The following is a 20,292-nucleotide window of genomic DNA, read 5'->3' as shown; positions in this document are numbered from 1 at the left end:
ATGCCATTTTATAGATGTACTAGTGATTTATGGGTAGCACTAGAAAATGTCAGAGTTGGATTGATTCATTTTTTATGTAACATTTTATATTATTATAATATTCTATCCTAATGTTATCTCAACTTTCTAGACTATGAACTCCTTGAAGGCAGGTACCTTGCACATAGAACATGGCATTTTGCAGAAAGGACAATCTTAATGAATATTAAATAAATATAATCTTGAGTCATTTTCAGCATTTGGCCCAGGCCTGACCTGGATAATAATACTTTAATGTGTACAGGACTTTCTTTTTTTTCCATTTTATCATCTGATATTACTATGGAGTTGAGGCAAGGTAAGTGGTGGGTGAGGGTGGTAGATGGGCAGAAGATAGGGATTTCTTCTTCCATTCAGTTCCCAGTTTGGTAGAAGCCTAAGACAAAGAAACATGTAACTACAATACAAAAATTGGCCTGGGGACAAGTTTACTCACCCACATTAGGCAGATGAAGAAATTAAGACCCTCTGGAGAGAGGAAAAATCTTGCCTACTATCTAAACAAAAAATGAATAAGATATTTTTCTTTCTTACTATTTGTAGATGTTCAGTTGTTCCAATTCTTGGTGACTCCATTTTAGTTTTCTTGGTGAAGATATTAGAGAGGTTTGCAATTTCTTTTTCCATTTTACAGATGAGGAAATTGAGGCAAACGAGGTTAAGTGACTTGCCCAAGTAACACAATTATTAAACATTTGACATTGGGTTTGAAGTTAGAAAGATGAGTCTTCCTGACTCCAATCCCAGCACTCTATCCACTGTGTTACCTAGCTGCCTTCAAAAACCAAGAAATAGGAAGAGGAAATACACCTAAGATTTCACTAAATAGCAAGAGTAGTATGCAAAGAACATGGGCTAAGTATGTGGGTATGCCATGGGCAAATATTGCTATTGACCTTTTATTGTTAGGGATACCATTTGCCCAGTGAGGAGAAGAACCAGTGTTAATGTTTTGCTCAGGATGTGCGTATGTTCACCCCTCAAGCAGTATTCCCACTTAAAATCCAGAATTCAAACCTGAGTTTGCTTCCAAGTCAAGGGCCTCTAAAGGGTAGCATAGATAATGAAGCAATATCAATATTAAACATATATGCACCAAGTGGTATAGCATCTAAATTCTTAAAATAGAAATTAAGAGAGCTGCAAGAAGAAATAGACAGTAAAACTATAATAGTGGGAGATCTCAACCTTGTACTCTCAGAATTAGATAAATCAAACCACAAAATAAATAAGAAAGAAATCAAAGAGGTAAATAAAATACTAGAAAAGTTAGATATGATAGATCTCTGGAGAAAACGGAATGGAGACAGAAAGGAGTATACTTTCTTTTCAGCAGTTCATGGAACCTATACAAAAATAGACCATATATTAGGACATAAAAACCTCAAACTCAAATGCAGTAAGACAGAAATAGTAAATGCATTCTTTTCAGACCACAATGCGATAAAAATTACATTCAACAAAAAGCCAGGGGAAAGTAGACCAAAAATAATTGGAAACTAAATAATATCATACTAAAAAATGATTGGGTGAAACACCAAGTCAAGGGTCTGCAAATCTGGAGTTTGTCCAAGATGTATAGAGGATTTCTGTTCTCTTGTGGGTTAGACTAAATGTCTTTGGAGATCTTTTCTAGCTAGAGATCCTATAATTCTTTGCCCTAAATCTTGAACCCAGATCTCATAACTCTGTTTTCATTCTCTCCTTCCCTTTCTCCTTTCCCCCCAGATAATGAATATAGAGGCAGCAGGAAGACAGAAACCTTGCCATAACTTAGAGAAAGCAGATGCTTGGGAAGGGACCTCCTATATCCAGGGATTTTAATAGGTAGAAGTACCTAGGGAAATCATTTTAGACACAGGGAAAGGTATGGTGATGGGAGATGAGGTGTAAGGTAGAAATGGATTGTTTCATAGTATTGCTTCTCATGAGAAAACAGATTCTTTGCAAATTTGGTTAAGTTGTAAGGGCAAGTGTTCTTGTAGGTGGAGATCCCAAAGTGGGCAGGTGTGGGTGGTTTGGAGGGAGACCCCTTCCAAAGGGGGTTTTGCTCTTTCTCTTAGTAGAGAAAGCCAGCCTACAGGCTTCTCAGGCCTGACTTTCAGAAGAAAAAAAAAAAATGAAGCTTCCATTCTGTGGGAGCTGTTGATATTTAAATATTGATATGGTAATTTAAGCACATTGTCCCTCCTCACTCATGTGGAACACAGAGGGATTTAAATGTAAAAGATGTAATTTGGGTGTTTGGTTCTGCATTACCAAGGAGAGAAGGGGAGGGAGGAAGCAGTGAGAGGGACGATATGCTGGCTGGTGTTGACATTTTCACAAGATTCCCAGGGCTCTTGAGTATGCAGGTGGGCCTCGCTTTAAGAATTAGCAGCAATAACCCCTTATGTCTCTAGCAAAGGGTTTTATTTTTTCTCTCTTTCTTTCTTGTTTTTTAAATAGCTCTTATTTTTGAAGTATTTTACTTTCTGTATCTTTCTTGTGCCAAAACAGCTCAGTTCAAGATGCAGCATGGCACTGTGGAGTTGTGGATTTGTAATCAGGAAATATGGATTTTTAATTTTCTTTATTCCTTTAAAACACACACACACACACACACACACACACACACAAACACACACACACATACACACACTTGTGTGGTCCTGTGCAGGCAAAAGCCTCTCTGAGTCATAGTTTAGCAAGCCTGGACAGCAGGGTGGCACAGTGGAGAGAGCTCTAGGTCTGAAGTGAGGAAAACCTGAGTTCAAATCTTGACTCAGATGTTTACTAGCTGTGTGATCCTGGGCAGGTTACTTCACTCTGCCTCAGTTTCATCGTCTGTAAAATGAACTGGAAAAGAAATGAGAAATCATTCTGGTATTTTTGCAAAAAATTCCCTAATGGGGTTATGAAAATTGGACACAACTTAACCTATTTGGTTTTAGAGTAAATTAAGAGTATATAACTAAATAATAATACTTATTTCTATTTTGCAAAGGACTCTATACCTAGTAGCCCCATGAAGCAGGTTATCTAGGTATAATTTTAAAATAGCTAAAAAAGCCCCTGGAGCTATGAGCTAAATAGTACCATTCTCCAAGTGTTATGGACACACCACTTATAATTCAGTAGAAGACCAGCTGGTCATATCTAGGTATCTAGAGCAGTGCAGAAGAAACAATCAGCTGGATGACAAAATCACCAAGCTCCTATGAGGTCAATATTCCTGGCCTACATGCAGCTTGATGAGATTACCAGACTAGAAGATATCACTGGCAGCTCTGCTGGAATAGAAGCCTCAACAATGGACACAATGAACTGTTTCCTCAGGGATATTATCCTAAAATTATGTACTGCTCTAGCTATGAATGTTTCCTGTATGAATATGTTCCCTGTGGATATTCCTTTTGCCTCTTGATTTTCAATGTTTTCATTCTCTTTACTAGAACTCTTTGGCCATTTATGTCCCATTCTTGTGTGCCTGCTTCTACCTCTATTCCTTAAACAGATCATTATATAGACAGTGGAGAGACTGTTAGATTTAGATATCTAAATTCAAGCCCTGCCTCAGATATACCTGTGTGACCCTGGGTAAATCACAACTTCTGTAAGGCTCATTTTTTTTTTAATTTGTAAATGCAGGGTTTGGCATCTAAGGTCGCTATGATTTTATATTCATTTCCATGTGGTTTCTTTCACTAATGACTTGGTTATTCATGGGAAAATCTGTCCTTATATTTATAGATGAATATTCTTTTTCATTTATTTTTTTCTATGTTATTTAGCTAAATATATTTTATGTATTTAATATTTTATATGTTTATATAACTATTATACCCTCTACCTTGTCCAATAAAAGGATCATGCTTGGGGTTTTGTGAACAAAAGTTTGAGTGTACCCTTATCCAAAACATTCCTTGTATCATAGGGTGGGTTTCCAGGGTCTTGATCCAGGCTATCTTTGTCCTCCTTATCTTATAGGGCTTATGTGATGCTCAAATGAGACAATAGAAATCAAATAATTTATAAACCCTATAATACTATAGAAATGACATTTGCTGTTGGCATTGTGCCAAAAAACACAGCTCTAGAAAACTTCCTTTCCTGAGTTTTCACCATGTCAGGATGATTGCCAACAGAGCATCTACCCAGATTCAGTGGAGAGAACTCCCCCTTATTTCCCTTCTCTCTTCTTTCCTTTTCCTGTCCTCTCTTCCCCCTCTGTCTTCATTTTCTCCTATCCCCCATTCTCTCTTTTAGCCCCCATTTTTTATTGATTTCTTTTCACCCTCCTTACTTGTCTAGATATTTGATCCAAGTGTAATCTACTCCCCAGTTTGGTGAAGAATTGAAGAGGATTGAAATGCTTTCCTTGGGGTTAAACAGCAAAGACAATGCAACAGTGGGTAATAAAAAATCCAAAAGATCCCTCCGAATGTGTGGGTTGAAGTTAGTCATCTCTAAGAGGAAAAGAAAGTGAGAAAGAAAGAATATGTATGGGGGAATATCAGAGGGTAAAGAGAGGCAAAATTAGAGACAGAAGCAAAAAAGGAAGGAAAGAAAGGACAGAGAAAGATAGAGACAGAGAGAATAAAAAATAGAAGAAAAATTCAAAGGAGAGAAATAAAGAACAGAAAGAGACACAGAAAAATACTAAGCTGCAGAGCACCCAGAAGTAGAAAGAGAGAGAGAAAAAAGAAGAGGAAACATTTCTGTGTCAGGAAAAGGAAAGAGGAAGAGAAAAAGAGGTAGTAAGAGAGAGGGAAAAAAGGAAGATAGAGGAACAGAAAGAATTCATTTATGAGAGACAGAGACGGTATGTATTTTGGGGGGAATGTGTGCATGTGTGTAAGAGAGAGTGAAGAGGATAGGAGGGAGTCTGAGAAAAGGAGGTGACAAGAAATTGAGCACAGAAATCTGAAGGGGCTATGGATGGAATTCAAGCTTGCCTACCCAGTGCTCTTAAATAATATTGTTTTGATTCTCTATCTATAGTAAAAGAAATTGAAAATTTTACATCCCTGATGATTTTCTGTGGCTTCAATTTAAACACATAATTTTTTTTATTGTTTGTAATTTTTTGTAAAAACCAAAAGGCCTGATTCTGTTGATGGAGTCAGAGTAGAGTAAGGCAGAGGCGGTCTTGGGGTGGAGCAAGGATCTCCACTCTAATGGAGACCTGTGACCCACACATTCACTTAGCTTAATTCTTTCCTTCCATCATTCCTTCCAAAACAGGACGGGGGAGGAAATTTTCTTTTTGTTCCAGCTTTCAAGAAGGAACTAGTCACTCTCCCACAGAATACATATGGGGAGAGCTTCTTCCCCAATATTTTTATCCCCTCCTGCCTTTCTGTGAGCTACCACCCAATTTCTCCTCCTCCGCCTTTCTCTGGGCCTCAGTTTCTCTATCTACAAAATGAGAGGGTTCAGCTAAGTAATTTCTAAGGCCCCTTCCTCTGATATTCTTTGTTCTGTGAATGTATGCTGATGACTCATGTGTCCCCAGGGAAAGGGTCCTTTCTCGGGTTCCAATTTAAAGTTTTTAAAAATATTCCAATACTTTTTTTTTGCATACATTAACAGCACAGAAAACTTCCACCCCCGTAGAGAGAAGGGCATTTTGATCAAGCAACTGATTTTAAAAAAGAAAAACAGGGAAAGGAAGGGAGGTGTGTGGAGCTAAGATAGCAAGTGATCAAGTAAATAATTCTGGATATAAGGTCAAGGGACATAAATTCAAATCCTACTCCTTTACCTACTCACTGTGTGACCTTGGTAGCTACTTTCCCTCTCTGGGTTACCATATATAAAAAATGAGAAAAGCTTGTACTGGAAAACTTCTAATGTTGCATGAAGTTCTATATCTTTGATTCTCTGATTTGATCTAAGATGCTGCTCCACGTTTTCATCATTGCCCCATTTTGGGGTCAACTTTGCCTTAATGGAAAACTTAGAAGGGACAGGAACCAAAGAGTGCTACTGGTTATGGAGAGATCTTTTCTAGCTCTAAATCTTCAGTCCTATGAAGATTCTGTCTGTCTGTCTATCTATCTATCTATCTATCTATCTATGGAGAGATCTTTTCTAGCTCTAAATCTTCAGTCCTATGAAGATTCCGTCTGTCTGTCTATCTATCTATCTATCTATCTATCTATGGAGAGATCTTTTCTAGCTCTAAATCTTCAGTCCTATGAAGATTCTGTCTGTCTGTCTATCTATCTATCTATCTATCTATCTGTTTATTTACTTATTGAACTTACTTTCTAAATACATGTAAGACCTCAAAACATATTGAAACTGCTCAATAAACATTCATTAAGTAACAAATTGGGCAGCAAGGCGATACAAGAGATACCAAGCCAAGTCTGTAATCAAGAGCTGTGAGTTAAAATCCAACATCAGCTGGATTTTATTAGTTGCGTGACTCTGACAAGTCAATTATCCCAGTTTGCCTCAGTTTCCTCATCTGTAAAAATGAGCTGGAGAAGAAAATGGGAAAACATTCCAGTATCTTTGCCAAGAAAATCCTAAATGGAATCACAAAGAGTCAGACATAAGATGTCACAACTATGTACAAATCACATGCTATGCAAGATATTAGAAATATAGGACAAAAGGAAGCCATCTATGATTTTAAGAAGATTGCATTTTAAACTGAAAGACAACATGCATACACACATATATAACATATATATATAGATAAATATGTAAAATATATGCAAAATAAATGCGTGATGATTTTGGTGAAGTAAAACTGAGTTGAATTTAGATCTTCTGCATTGAAAGAATGACAGTTTCTACATGGGATAGGAAAGGAGACACACTCAGGTTTTTCTCTAATCTCTTTGTGGCACAGAAGAGAATGAGAGCACTGGGTTCTAAAATACTACATCAGTATTGAACTAATTCTAGTATAGCCTACTAACTCAGAAAACCTTTAAGCATGTGTGCTGATAACTTACATTTCTATTAAGCAGCTAAGTGGAACAATGGATGGGGATTTTACTCTGTAGTCAAATCAGAGTCTATAGTCTCAGTTAAACTGAGAAACATCTCAGTTTAAATCTGGTCTCAGTCACTTGGATATCATCAAAAATTAATAATCAACAAAAATTATTAAGTATCTACTATGTTCCAATTACTAGGTTAAGTGCTGAAGATACAAAAAGAAGCAAAAGACAATCTTTGCCATGAAAGATCTTTTAATCCAATGGACATTTACTTGTTGTGTGACCTTGAGCATGTCCATCTCTGCTTGCCTCAGTTTTCTCAATGGCAAAATGGGGATAATAATAACCTTCAAGACTTGTTGAGAATTACATGAAATATTTCCAAAGAATTTAGCATACTAAATGGTACATAATAGGTGCTAAATAAATGTTTATCCCTTTTTTTTCTTTCCCTATTATCTGACAGTCCTGACATGTGCATCAAGAGGTATATCATTAGAAGGGATATATATATATATATATATATATATATATATATATATATATCCCCCCCCTAACCACAGGAAGTCAATATCCATGTAGGAAAGAGATAAGCATATCAAATCATAATCTACTGAATTATAATACATAAACCAGGATGGCTCATGGTGGAGTAAATGGGATACTACTCTCAATTCAAATAGACAAATTCAAATCTTGCTTCTGATACATACCAAATGATTGACTTAAGAAAGCCATAGGATTCTAGATTTCATGTTATAAAGATGCTTGGAAGGCCATTGAGTCCAACTCTCTCATTTTACAGGTAAAGAAATTGAGATACAGAGAAGTTAAGTGACTTCCTAAGATCACACAGCTAATAAGTAGGTGATCAGAATTTGAACTTAGGTCTTCCTGATTCTATGCCCTCTTTACCACCTAGCTTTCCAAATCACTTAACCTTTCAGGGGCCCAGACAAAGTAAGATCGGAGCAAACAGGAATGGTGAAAAATAAAATTATTATTGAAACCTACTTGTTGGTTTTCCATCTTTCTTTGAAATTCTGACTATTTCTCAGGTCAGAAACAAAACAATATTTGTTTAGTCAGTGTGGCTGACTAAATTCAGATACTTGTGACAAAGGAGTCAAAGTTCATTAAAATGGACAGATTCAAGGTGAGGATGAAGAAGAAAAACATCATGCATTTTTTGTCTCCTCTTTTTAATTCCACATTGGATATGTATTGCAGCCTAGTCACACCTACAGTTGCCTATTTAGAAATATTTCGTTTTGATTCTTTGGAGACTGCAGAATTCTATTATTTTTATTTAAAAAATGGGCCTTCAATTCAGAGAGATCATTTCTCATGCATGTAACATAATTAGGTGAAACTTCTTGAAGGTTAGAACACTGAATATCCTTTAATCTGATCATGAATATCAACAAGACACAAAAATAGGGACACATATGGTCCCTAAAGATGTTCATTACTATCATGGAGAATCAGTGTAGAGTTTAAAGTGAAGATAGATTCCTTATAGATTTCAGACAGATATTTCCAGTAGACAAGGAGGACAGGCCTGCATGCAAGAAGGGAAATTGTTTGGATTATCTTTGGGGAATTGCCTAGCTCTTTTAATGATAATGAGAGTTGGCATTCATATCACACTTATAGATAAGCGTTAGAAATTTTTTCTTATTTGATCTGTATTTAATAGGGTCATATGGAAGAAAGTATGGCAATTACCATGATACCTAGGTTGTTTTCTTGTTGTTCATTCATGCCTCACTCTTTATGACCCCATTTAGGATTTTCTGGGCAAAGATACTGGAGTAGTTTTCCATTTTCATTTCTTTTACAGATGAGGATCTGAGATGTAAACAGGGTGAAGTAACTTGCCTAGGGTCACATAGCTAGTATGGGTGTGAAGCCTGGTTTGTAGTCAGGTATTTCTGACTCTAGTCTCAGAATTCTACCCTGTGCCATCTAGATGCCTACCTGGGTTTAGAGAGTAATTTTTCATTAGAAGAATTTTCCAAGACCCTATATCTTATGAGACTGAGTACCTGCAACAAATGGTCTATATCAGATTGCTTGCTGTCTTGGGAAAGGTGGAGAGGAAGGAAAATTTGGAACTCAATATCTTGCAAACATGAATATTGAAAACTATGTGTAATTGAAAAAAATAAAAATACTGTTAAGTACAAAAAAATAGAAATGTATGTGGTGAAAATGTTTTCTACTTCTTTTTAATGATATTTATTCTTTAAAATAAGTTGTTTTTAAATATGCATTTTTTAATCTATTATGCTAGCCTATTATTATAGGATCATAAATTTAGAACTAGAGAGGATTTTAGAGGTCTCTAAATCTACCACCTTCCCAATTTTGCAGTTGAAAAATATCAAATAACTTGTATAAGGTCTGAAATGGGATTTTAACCTATCTCTTCCTAACTGACCAATTTGCTGGTATTAGGACAGCTAGTGATTGTGGGAATTGAGTGAATCACACTGACCATATTGTGACTCAATTCTAGAACTAGCTCAGTTCCCTTTCTACTCAGTTATAGACCTAGACTAGATTCCCATGAGAAACTTTTATTCAATTGTGGGAATTGGAAAAAAATCTTATTGTATTGTTTGAATCTAGGCTTGCTTGTGTGGCTGAAAATCTGAACCACTTTTGCTACTGCTTAGAGACCCCTTACTGAGGAATTAGATTATATTGACCAGAAACATGATCAGATGGAAAGATTGATGCAAGGAATTTTTTCACAATTATACACACAATTATATCTCAAGCACCCCATATGTTTTTCTTTTTCTTTTTGGTGATAAGTCATTTGGGGTTAAGTGCCTTGCCCAGGGTCACAAAGCCAGAAGTGTAAAGTGTCTGAGATCAAATTTGAACTCAGGTCCTCCTGACTTGAGAGCTAGTGATCTATCCACTGCACCACTAGCTGCCCCCATCCCATATATTTTATCTGACCCTATACTGATCAATCATTTAACATTCCCATGTTCCCTTGGCTGTTCACTGATACTTGACAGGGAGTGAGATGCTTCCTTTTCTGATTTCAGGAATTTCACTTGTTTGTTCTCTCCCTCCCAAATTGGGAAGTCCTTAATCTTTCTTCCACTTAAAAATCAGACTATCTAATACTGTATTTTTTTTTCCTTTTTAATTAATTGGCTTTATTTATTACTTTTAAGGAAAAAATGTTTTTCCCTATATTCAGGATCCAGGACTAAGTTGAGGAGATCTGATCCTGGTTTGATGGACATGGAAACCTGGCCTGGAAATCTGAATCTTTATTGTCTCAAGTACTTTACCTTTTACCCATCACATCATTCCAAATCCGGTGCTGTCTCCACTATGGCCTATGCCTAGTACAAAATGGGTCTAGGTGAATTGAAGTAGAAGCTTGAGCTTAATGATACACTTATCTTCTAAAATATCTCACAATAAACACTATTCATGTGAATCCAGTGTTCAGCTCTAACAAAAAAACAAAACAATTGTTCGCTGCTAACATGAAACATTGCAAAGAATACCAAATATGGAGCCAGAGGACCTGATTCTAAATGCTGACCATACATTCCATTTATTGTCTATGTGTACTTGAAAAAGTAATTTAATTTCTCTTGCAACTCATCATCCTGCAAGATGCCATCACAACATTCCATTGTAGTGCAGCTCATTATCACTTTCATCCTTCTGATTGGAGAAGGGAATCAAGAGCCCCCAAACCTCCACTAAATGAGGGAAACCTAGTTAAGTACATCTCTTTCCTCATTTATATGCACTTCTCTGGGACGTTCTAATTTTTTCAACATACCTCTACATAGTATGCTTTTCCATTCCTCCCTTTTAGGAAGGAATCTTCTTACATATTGTCATTCCCCATTAGATTGCAGACTCATTGAGGGCAGACATTATATTTTATTTAATATTTACTATATATATATATATATATATATATATATATATACACACATATAGTGGCATATAATAGGCCCTTAATATATGTCTGTTGATTCTCTGTACTTCATTCTTCCTATCAGAAAAATGTTTGCAATAAGACACATAGTCCATAGTGCTTTCAAGTTACAAGTTTATATTATTTTATAATGCTCCAATTTGGAAAATAATTCAAATATTTAAACAGTAAATCATCACATGTAGGCAAATATCTTAGTATTTCTCTTACAACTGCCTGTCATATGTATATTTGTAAGGGGAAAAAATCCCTTATTAAACTGAAAAAAGGAGTATCAGCGACAATATAGAATGAAAGTATTCCTAATTCATTTTACAAGTGAGAAAAATGAGATTTAGAGTCGATTAACTCACCTAGGACTACAATTGATTTATCCTAGCTAGCTATAAACAAAAGCCAATATTCAAATCTATGCCTTCTGGATTATTTGAAGAAGAAGGGGATTAGATTAAATGATCACCCAAGTTCCCTACAGTTTTAAATGTTGTGATCCTTTGACTTCATTCCTGTGCTCTTTTTATTGGGACAAGGAGAGCTCAATCCCCTTCTTCATTTAGTTATTGGCAGGTAAAAACCAACCAAACAAAAGAGCTTCAAACTAATTTCTTCCAACGTCCTTCCACTCTTACTACATGAAAAGAAATTTTGGCTTGAGGAAATCCAAAACAGTGTAGAGATTTCTTGGAGTGCTTGATAAGGAGAATAAAGTGCATGAAGTAAAATAGGAAGCAGAGACTCTCAGAAACAGAGATTTAGAACTGGAAAATAACTTCAAAGTCATCTAGTCTAATTTACTCATCTTATATATGAGAAAATGGAGGCCCATGAGGTTATGTGATTTCTTTAAGGTCATAGAGTGATAGTGTCAGGATCTCAGACCAGTTTTATTTACTTCAAATTCAGTCTTTTCCATTATACCACACCAATTCCTAGACTCTATTTATTCATGAGAATTAATTCGATTTCAAAGCCTCTAGAATATAGAGGTTTTTGAAACAATAAAATTCATGGAAAGCAATTTGGAATTATGTTTAAAAAAGTCATTAAACTATTCATGCTCTTTGATGTAGCTATACAACTTCTTGGTGTATATCCCAAAGAGATTTTTAAAAGTGGATAGAAACCATATATACAATAATATTTATACCAGCTCTTTTTGTAGTAATGAAGAAGTAAAAACTAAGAGAATGGCCAATAATTATGAAATGGCTGACCAAGTTATGCTCTTTTAATACAATGGGATATTATTGAACAATTAATAAAATGATGACAAGGAAAATTTCACTGAAATCTAGGAACACGTGATTTAGGACACAGTGAAATAAATAGAATCAGAAGAAGAATTTCCTATAATAACAACATTGTAAAAGTAATTTTGGAAAAAAAAACAACCTTGTAAATTCTGATCAGTATGATGAGCAATCATAATCCCAGAGGATAGAAGTAAAAGCATGCAACCTACCTTCTAACAGAAAGATGATGGGTTCATAGCAAAGAATGAAATATGTTTTGGCATGTGGCCTGTATAAGAATTTGTTTGATTTTGGAGGACAGATTGGACCACTTATTATTAGAGTGTTATTCTGTACTTGATTTCCTAATGGTATGAGGAAGAGACAGAATTTTTTTTTGCATAATTGGCTAAATAAATAATAGAATATAGAAATGGTAGAGACCATAGAACATAAAGAATTTCAGAATTATGCAGGAATTTGGAAGGTGTCTAACTTCCTCATTTTATAGGGAAATGTGACGAAACATATGGGGAAACTGAGAACCAGAAAGACCAAATGGCTTGCCTGAGATCACACAGCTAGTACAGGGCAAGGTTAAATTGTTATTTATTTATTTATTTTTGTTTTACTTATTTTAATTTTATTATAGCTTTATATTTACAAAACATATGCACGGGTAATTCTTCAACATTGACTCTTGCAAAACCTTCTGTTCCAAATTTTCCCCTCCTTTCCCCCACCCCTTCCTCTAGCTGACAGGCAGTCCCATACATGTTAAATATGTTAAAATATACGTATACATATTTATACAGTTACCTTTCTGCACAAGAAAAATAGGCTCTAGAAAGGAAAATAAAAAACATGAGAAGGAAAACAAAATGCAAGCAAGCAACAACAGAAAGATTGAAAATGCTATGTTGTGGTCCATTCATTTCCCATAGTCCTCTCTCTGGGTGTAACTGGTTCTCTTCATTACTGGTTTGAATCATCTCATTGTTGAAGAGAGCCACGTCCATCAGAATTGATCATTGTATAATCTTGCTGTTGCTGTGTATAGTGATCTCCTGGTTCTGCTCATTTCACATCAGTTCCTGCAAGTCTCTCCAGGCCTTTCTGAAATCATCCTGTTGGTCATTTCTTACAGAACAATAATATTCCATAACATTCATATACCACAGTTTATTCAGCCGTTCTCCAAATGGGCAGTCACTTAGATTCCAGTTTCTGGCCACTACAAAGAGGGCTGCCACAAACATATTTGCATGTACAGGTCCCTTTCCCTTCTTTAAGATCTCTTTGGTATATAAGCCCAGTAGTGATACTGCTGGTTCAAAGGGTATGCACAGTTTGATAACTTTTTGAGCATAGTTCCAAACTGTTCTCCAGACTGGCTGGATCCATTCACAACTCCACCAACAATGCATCAATGTCCCAGTTTTCCCACATTCCCTCCAACATTCGTCATTGTCTTTTCCTGTCATCTTAGCCAATCTGAGAGGTGTGTAGTGATATCTCAGAGTTGAGTTAATTTTCACTTCTCTGATCAATAATGATTTGGAACCCCTTTTTATATGACTACAAATAGTTTCTGAAAATTGTCTGTTTATAGCCTTTGACCATTTATCAATTGGAGAATGCCTTGAATTCTTATAAATTTGAGTCAATTCTCTATATATTTTAGAAATGAGGCCACAAAGGCTAAATTCTAATTTTCCTCTTCAAAAGTGATGTTCTTTTCATTTTATCTTTCTTCATTCATCAGAACAGAGAAGTCTTGAGTGTTTGTTTAAGACCTGAGAGGTCAGCACAGCTAGGTGGCACAGTGGATAGAGAGCCAGCCCTGAAGTCAGGAGGACTTGAGTTCAAATTTGGTCTCAGACACTTAACACTTCCTAGTTATGTGACCCTGGACAAGTCACTCAACCCCAATTACTTTAGGGAAAAAAAAAGAACTGAGAGGTATGTTCAGAATGTGACATGCTCATCAGTCCTGTGGCCCCTTTATGTATTTTGAGCCACTGCCCAACTTCAGGATATCTAGGCTTCATAAGTCCCTTTTTTTTTCAGTATGTGTTTGTGTGTGTGTGTGTGTGTGTGTGTGTGTGTGTGTATCAACCCTTTTTGGTCAGGTTCAGATAAGAGTGTGATTTCTCTGGTGCCCACTCTTACATTTTTTCCTTCCATATTTGTATTTTTTTTCTTCTGGTGTATCTGGCGTGTGTGTGTGTGTGTGTGTGTGTGTGTGAAAGAGACTAGTGTTTTAGCTATGAAAATCTAATGTGCATGCTATTTATGTCTTCATGTAAGTAGCGATAAAAATATTTAAAAGGCCAAGATCTATTATAGATATCTAAGGAACTCCACTAAAGACCTTCTGACAAATTTACCTATTAATGATTGGTTTTGTATCTCACAATTTGACCAAAAAAATCTACTTTTATGTAAATCCAACCTGACCTACATTTCTTCATCTTATTTTCAATGAAAAATGAAATATTTTATCCTATTCTGAGGTTAAAAACTAAGTAAACTAAATCTTGCACATTCACTTTCCATATCAGTTTATTGACTACATAAAAAAAAAGAAATATCATGATATCTGCTTGAGGAAATCAAGTTGGCTATTTTAGCAATAACTATAAAAATTAGTCCTATGTACTAAGAACACACATTTGCTAAATTACTTCTTTAAGATTAGACAAGTGGACTTTAAACACACATTTTCCTAAATCTAAGCCCACCAATCTCTGCTCTCAATCTCTCTGTTTCTCCTTCTCTGGCTCTTTCTCTTCATCTCTTCTTCTCTCCCTGTCTCTTTCTCTCTGTGTGTCTCTCTATCTCTCTGTCTCTATCTCTCTCTCTCTCTGTGTTCCTCTCTGTTTCTGTTTCTGTCTCTCTCTGTATGTTTGTCTCCATTTCTCTATCCCTTTCTCTCTGTCTCTGTTTTTTATGTTTCTGTCTGTTTCTGTCTCTATGTCTCTGTCTCTGTCTCTCCACTCTCCTCTCTCTCTCTCTCTCTTTCTTTTTTTCTCTCTCTGTCTCTCTCTGTGTCTTTCTCCATCTCTGTCTCTCTCTATTTCTCTCTCTCTCTCTCTCTCTCTCTCTCTCTCTCTCTCTCTCTCTCTCTCTCTCTCTCTCTCTCTGTCTCTCTCTGTCTGTCTGTCTGTCTCTCTGTCTGTCTGTCTGTCTTTAACTCTCTCTGTCTCTCTCATTACAATGGATTAAATCAGCAGGGAAGTAAGATGTCCAAAAGTGCATCAAGACCTAAAAGAAGTTATATTAAATGACCTATGTGGTCCATTGCAGGGAACTAGGTGACATAGTGAAAAGAGTATTGGGTCTTGAGTCTGAAAGGCTCATCTTTCTAAATGGGAAACTTGACCTCAGACACTTACTAGCAGTGCAACTCTAGGCCTTGTTTGCCTTAGTTTCCTGATCTGTAACATGAGCTGGAGAATGATATGGGAAATCAATTTAGTATCTCCGCCAAAAAACAAACAAACCTAAATGAGATCATAAAAAGTTGGATATGACTGAAATGATTTGTATAATAACAATCACAAAGGTCCATTTTAGAACTAGAGTTTCATAAGTCTAAGAAGATGGGGTTATGATTATATTATAAGATTAAAATACTTTGTGCACATTGAACAAAGCAGTCTTACACACTTAGAAGTGGGAGGCAGATGAGAAATGAAGGAATGGAGAGAAGCTGAAGACAGACCACCTCCTTCACAATTTTTCAGCCTTATAGATTGTAATTTTCCCAGTGTCAATATTGGGGGAGACCAGAGAGGGCAGAGAGATTTCAATTCCAAATGGCAGTAGAAAACCTCAGATAATGTACACACTGTGAACTGCAAAAGTTCCATTCAGCAAAGCTGTGTAAACAAATGTTCACGTTGGATTCTGGCAAACTATCACCTGACTGATAAGTAAATTGAAAGACTGAAGGTTCATTATTAATTATAATAATCCTTTACGTTTGACTAGGACTTAATAAGGGCTTTCACGTACCCTTTTTCTGTCTGATCTTCAATCCAGCCCCTTGAGGTAACCAAAGTAACAACTGTTACCTTGACTCACCAGATGAGGAAACATTAGTCTGAAGTCATGAAGGGACTTATCCAGGAGCACATAGTTTAGCTGCTGAGTCTAGACTCAGTTTTCCCTGTTCCTAGGCCAGTAAGGTATATCCTGACACTTAGGACTCTGGAATCTAAGGCTCAAACAATGAGGCGTTTTAAAGAGTTTACTCTTCATTTATACCTACCAGCCTTTATTACTCCTTTCATCTTACAGTATTAACCTCAAAATTTTCTACATGGCTTAAACATGCAGAATCTGAGAGTTGGAAGAAAACTTAATATCTATCTTTTCCAGTATATAACTGAACAAGATTCAATCTTCCCGTTATAGTTTAGAGATATTGCAGAGCTTCACAATTAAAAAAGCATGAGGTCCATATTAGAAACTTTACAAACCTGTGTGAAAGGGAACTCATTACCTTCTGAAGCAATACATTAAACTTTTGCTTGTCCTTAATTGTTAGGAAGTTTTTCAGAGATTCAATCTAAATGTACTTCTAGGAAACGTATCCATTGTTACTTGTTCTATAAGGCAAAAGAGAACTAGTTTAATTGCTATTCTATAGGATAGCCCTCAAAATAATTGGAGAAACCTATCATGTTCCTACTCCCCAGTCTTCTCTTCACCAGGATATGTAACCAATTTCTTCAAATTGTTTTCATATAGCATATATGCTATATATGCTATAGCATATATTGCTATATTTTCTTTGATTCATTTCTATACTTCTTCTATAACCTTCTCTACTTTGCCAGTTTTCTTATCTTTAAAAATATAGATTAGGTCTTTGAAAAGATTTTAAACTAACCAAATCAAAGCAACTAGCATAGAAAGCAATGCTCTTGATTGGGATTTTTTTTTTTGGAGGGGGATGTTAATATCTGAGAAGGGCTGATATTCAAAATATAAGAGGAACTAAGGCATATATATGAATTAACTTTATTTAGCATTTTATATGTATTATATGTTGAAAAAATATATAATAAGTAATATATTAATAAAGAGAGAAAGAATTCAAATTCAGGTATTCTGTATTTAGATTATGCTTCATAAGTAAAAATATTTCCCAAAAACCAAATTTAAACTATTAATAATTTTTGAAAAAAGAATTCTAAGGTTTCACATCGCTTCGAGCAAAATAAAAATAATAATCAATCTTAGTGGGATGATGAAAAAAGAAGTCCACTAAAACATTGTTGGTGGCAAAGTAAATCAATTTAATCATTCAAATAAGCAATTTGAAATTATGCTAAGAATATGACTATAGTCAGTATATTGCTTTGACCTAGGGAAGCTTACTTAAATTTTATAGAAGTCAAAGACAGAAGAGAGCCATCATAAACATCTAAATCTCCATCCACATATCCTGCTGCTAAATTATTTGCTTTTTTACATACATGTTTCCTTCTAATCAAATCATTGCTTTTTGCAAAAGATATTGCAATTCATTCACTTAAGTGTTCCTAGGAGAAAGGATTCCTCTTTGTGGAGTCAACAATGCCTTATGTGTATTCCTTTCTGTAATCTCCATTAGAATATATAAGCTCCTCGTGAACAGCCACTAGATCGCTTCTCTATTTGCTAATTATGTTCCTTTTGTAGCATGCAGCATATAGAAAGCACTTATAAATTCATATTAATTATTTAATTCAGCATTTTAACAGAAGTTTTATAATAGCAGAGAATTAGAAAAAAAAAACAGATTTCTATTGATCAGGAATGAATAAACAAACTGTGATGAATGAATGTAATAGCAACTAGTGTCATAGTAAATAGAAAATGGTACTTGGAATAAAGAAGACCTGATTTCAAATCTTACTTAAGGCACATACTATGTGTGTGAACTTGGGCAAGTAACTTAATCTTTTTTTGCTTTTATGAAATGGAGATTGATACTTATTTTTCAGGCTATTTCTGAGACTCAAAAGTCTTTGTTAATATAAGTAAAATGTTATATAAACCTTAAAGCAATATATAAATTTTAGCTACTGTTATTATATTGTGCTGTCTAAGATATGAGCAGGAAGATTTTAGAGAATCATGTAAAATTTTAAATAAAGTAATACCAAATGAAACATGCAGCACTAGGAAAGTAATATGTACCATAACTAAAAAAAATATCAATGGAAAGAATCAAAAAAGTCAACAGAATACCATATAATTGTAATCAACTTTGTTTATGAAGTGATGATAAAAATGTACTTTTTCCATTTTTTTTGCGGAAGCAGTGTACCATGGGTATAGGAATTTGCATAGACCAGAGAGAAGTCTCAGTTGATGTGTCCCTTTATACTGATGAATGGTTCCTCTTTTTTAGTTAAAAAGGAGTTGGTTCTTTAGGAAAGGTGAAGAAAAACATTCAGAAATGAAAGGTATGTATAAAACAAAAGATATTAATATCTTTCCTTTAAAAGAGCAAAATGAAGGGGCTATATTGAAGAATTGATCAGGTTAATCCCAATTCTGGATAGCTATTTTGTAATAGAAGATAAAGCATTGTGCCCAAAGGGCTATAAAACCATACCCTTTGCCCCAGCAGTATCATTACTGGGTCTGTATCCCAAAGAAATCATGAAGAAGGGAACAGGACCCTCAAGTGCAAAAATGTTTGTAGCAACTTTTTGTGGTGGCAAAGAATTGAGAAATGAGTAGATGCCCATCAGATAAAGAATGACTGAATGCTGTATATGAAAGTAATGGAATATTATTGTTCTATAAAAAATGATGAATAAGCTGATTTTAGAAAGGCCTGGAAAGATTTACACAAATTGATGTTGAGAGAAACAGGGAGGACCAGGAATACATTGTACACAGTAATAGCTAGATTGTGTGATGATCAACTATGAAAGACCTGGTTTTTCTCACCGGTTCAGTGATTCAAGGCAATCTCAATAACCTTTTTATAGGAAAAGCCATTTGCATCCAGAAAGAGAATAATGGATATTGAATATAAATCAATACATACTGCATTCACTTTTTTTTTCCTCTAGGGGTTTCTCCCTTTATTGTGATTTTTCTCTTCCAACATAATTCATAAAGAAATGTCTATTTAAAAAGTTAATATACATATATAACCAGGAAAATAAAACAATTAATAAAAAATTAATTTAATTCAATTTAAAAGAGTAAAAAGAGTCACTTTATAACTCCACACACATAAAAAAGAAGATGAAGCATTGACCGTGGAGACAAGGGGTATTGAGTTCAAGTCTTGCCTCAGATATTAGCTATGTGCTCTTGGAAAAGGCACTTAAATCTCTCTCAAATTCAGTTTTCCTATTCATAAAATGGAATTAATAATAGCACATACCTTTACAGGATTATTATAAACATCAGTATGTTATATGTATATATGTATATACATACATATATATATTTGTGTGTATGTATGTATATCCAGGTATAGATTTACAAATATTTAAGTGCTATATAAAAGCTAGACATTATTATTATGATATGAAGGTAGAAAAATTCCATTTATACCTCTCAACATCTATCATTTACATGACATTTGTGTTAGCAAAACACTTCCAATATTATTTAATTAAATTTTTATTGCAACCTTGTGAGGTACCCAATGCAGATATTATCTTTATTTTATAGAGATAAAAAAAAGAATTGTCATTAAATGAGATTAAATGATTGGCCCATGAAAAGATATATAGTAAAGTTTTAGAGATGGAATACAAACCTAGACTCCTCTTGACTGAAAACACAATGCTTTGTTCATTTCAGCACATTAATTATATATTCAGAGGCAATTGATATTAAAAGTTGGACTAGCAGTTTAATAGTCCTGACATATCCAAGGGCTTAATTGATTTCATTTGACCATTCTATAATAGGATCAGTTGAAAGAAATGTAAATATTTAACTCACAATTAAAACTTAAATTGGGCATAGCTGCTGCCTACAAACATTTGTTCTGCTGGCCTTAAAAGAGAGAACTTAGAGTAATTTGGGCCAATAAGAAAAAGCAATTTTTTTTTATCAAAGTTTCCTA

The sequence above is a fragment of the Sarcophilus harrisii genome, chromosome 1 (assembly GCF_902635505.1).
Source record: "Sarcophilus harrisii chromosome 1, mSarHar1.11, whole genome shotgun sequence".
Lineage (NCBI taxonomy): Eukaryota > Metazoa > Chordata > Mammalia > Dasyuromorphia > Dasyuridae > Sarcophilus > Sarcophilus harrisii.
This window is presented reverse-complemented; position numbering follows the sequence as displayed.